General features: G+C 29.1%; 2 non-coding genes across 2 annotated transcripts; both read right to left on the bottom strand.

Moving 5' to 3' along the window:
• Positions 1–1,419: 1,419 nt before the first annotated feature.
• TRNAD-GUC (transfer RNA aspartic acid (anticodon GUC)) lies at positions 1,420–1,491 on the bottom strand. Its single transcript has one exon. It is a non-coding gene; the product is annotated as a tRNA-Asp (tRNA).
• A 71-nt stretch (positions 1,492–1,562) lies between these two features.
• TRNAA-AGC (transfer RNA alanine (anticodon AGC)) lies at positions 1,563–1,635 on the bottom strand. The gene has a single exon. It is a non-coding gene; the product is annotated as a tRNA-Ala (tRNA).
• Between the last annotated feature and the right edge of the window lie 1,022 nt (positions 1,636–2,657).

Raw genomic sequence — 2,657 nt, 5'->3', positions numbered from 1 at the left:
ATGATATGGTTAAATCTTTTAATTTTTTACTATATTGTCTGCTGTCGATTTGAAAATTTATCTTCTTTTTTTTTTTTTCGATCTTAACTCAAGCTAGAATGTCAAAGAGAGTGTCGCTCAATTGATATTTGTAACTGTGATTGACTATAAAGTCTGTGGTTCGAATCTCTCATCTCCTATTATTATACTACTACTAATAATAAAACAAAAAAAGAGCTAGAACTATACTCTAGGTATATATATAATAAAATTAAATCCTAGAACTCTAGTCAAAGTCAATTAGTTCAATCAATTAAATAAAAAACACTAATTCTGTGTAAATAAAAAAAATCCCCGTTCAAAAATACATTAAAAAAACAGCAAATAAATAGTAATATTTGATCAAACCATAAAGTAATTAAATTGAAACTCTTCAGACTGATATCAAACTAAAATTAAGTCAAATATGCATGTTTCAAATCAAACTTTAGAACTAAATACAAATACTAAGAATGCTTAAAATTTGAGAAATGATTTGAAACGTTTATATCTTGTTTACAAGGAAAGGAACAAAAAAAATTTTGTTGAAAGGTTTGCAGAAAATGAAAAGAAATTATCAAGATGATGCAACGCAACTAAATTATTTTGTTCAAATGTTTGCGGAAAAGAAAAGAAAAACAATTTGGGTTTATAAACCATTTAGAACCCTTTTAAGAGTATAGTTTTTATATCTAAAGGACACACTAACCCTAAGGTCATTAGGATTTCGACGAAAATAATTTCAAAATTCAAGATTTGAAATTAAAAAATATATATTTTATATTTTTATTTGTGAACCGAGTTGATTTGAAATCACGGAAAATCTGATTAAATTATTAGATAATTAAATTTCAAGATTAAATAGGAGAAGTCTAAGGTCAACTCCCTCTATAATACATAAATTCTACACTCAAACTCTCTACCTTTCACATTCTCTAACTCTTTTAAATTGACTTAAGTATCGGAATGTGGGTGGCAAGTACCACATCGATGGTATTCTCTTATAAGTCGAATGTATTTCTCCTGTTTGAATTTTGACATCAACATAAATTTTTAACTCTTCAATCCTTTTCGAGAAGTAAATAATTAAAAAATATTTTACATGAAATAACAAATGTGAAATACAAAAACATTTTATTCAATTAAAACTCAAATGTCATCTTTATGGTAAAAAAACAACAATATTTCTAAATTCAAAAAATATATCCTTATAATTATATATAAATATAAATATAAAAATTAACATTATCTTTGTCAAATATATATATATATATATAAATAAAACTAAATATTATCTCCTTTATCATATATTTTTATTTAAATATAATTAAAGAAGGCCCTTAGGACAGTTTAGTTCTTCCTTGATAGTCGAATCGAATAAAATGAAAAAAACGATAAAAACGCCGTTGCCGGGGATCGAACCCGGGTCACCCGCGTGACAGGCGGGAATACTTACCACTATACTACAACGACTTGCATGTTAGAAGAGAAAAACAGTTTTGAATTATATATAAATATATAGACTAAAAGGTAAGTAAAGAGAATGGAGATGCGGGGTATCGATCCCCGTACCTCTCGCATGCTAAGCGAGCGCTCTACCATCTGAGCTACATCCCCTGGCAACGTTGAACAGGACAATTATAATTTATATATAATATATATGAATCAAGTAAAATTATTTATTTTTATTATAGATGATAAATAAACCTTATTATAATATCCACAGACACCATCCAAATTTCTCTCAAGACGACCAAGGAGTACCCCACAAAGTTGGATGAAAATATATGGTTTTGCTCGATATGCAAAATTATTAAATTCTCAGTTAGAGCTTTATAAAAAAAAAAAAAAAAATTGGTAAAGATGAGGAAAATTGTTAAACTATTTGCAAAAAAAAATAGTTTCTTTCTTATCCATACAAAAAACCGATAAATATAAAGTTATTCAAAAAGTCACTTTAGCTTGTGATCATCGAAGAGATGCAATCAAGATTAGAATCTCAAATTACTCATGAAGGAACTAGTCAAGTAAAAGAATCAAAGATTGACATGTTAGTTCATCAATATGAAATGTTTAAAATTGATGAAAATGAAGCTATTTCCGATATGTTTTTTAGGTTTACTAACATTGTCAATGCTTTAGAAGGACTTGGGAAAAAGTACTCAAATCTTGAGAAGATAAAGAAGCTATTGTGGTCTTTGCCTAAACAATGGGAGCCTAAAGTCACCGCCATTCAAGAGGCAAAGGATCTCAAATCTCTCTCCATTGATGAACTCATGGGCTCGTTGTTGACGCATGAGATAAGAGATCAAGAAAAATATGGAGGATGAGAAGAAAAAGAAAGAAAAGAGTATAGCTTTAAAGACCATCTCTTTAGAAGTTGACTCCCAATATGAAGATGACCTTGATGAAGATGATGTAGCCTATCTTTCACGTAAGTATAAGAACTTCATCAAGAGAAAGAAGCAATTCAAGAAGCATCTTTCCAACCAAAAAGAGTCAAAAGGTGAAAAGAGAAAAAAGGATGAGGTAATATGCTATGAATGCAAGAAGCCGGGTCATATTAGAACCGATTGCCCTCTTCTCAAATCATCCAAGAAACCCAAGAAGAAAACAATGAAAGCTACTTCGGATGATAG

The sequence above is a fragment of the Benincasa hispida genome, chromosome 5 (assembly GCF_027475165.1).
Source record: "Benincasa hispida cultivar pf3 chromosome 5, pf3_genome.v1.1, whole genome shotgun sequence".
Classification (NCBI taxonomy): Eukaryota; Viridiplantae; Streptophyta; class Magnoliopsida; order Cucurbitales; family Cucurbitaceae; genus Benincasa; species Benincasa hispida.
The sequence above is the reverse complement of the archived record's forward strand: the minus strand, read 5'-3'. Positions and strand labels throughout refer to the sequence as shown.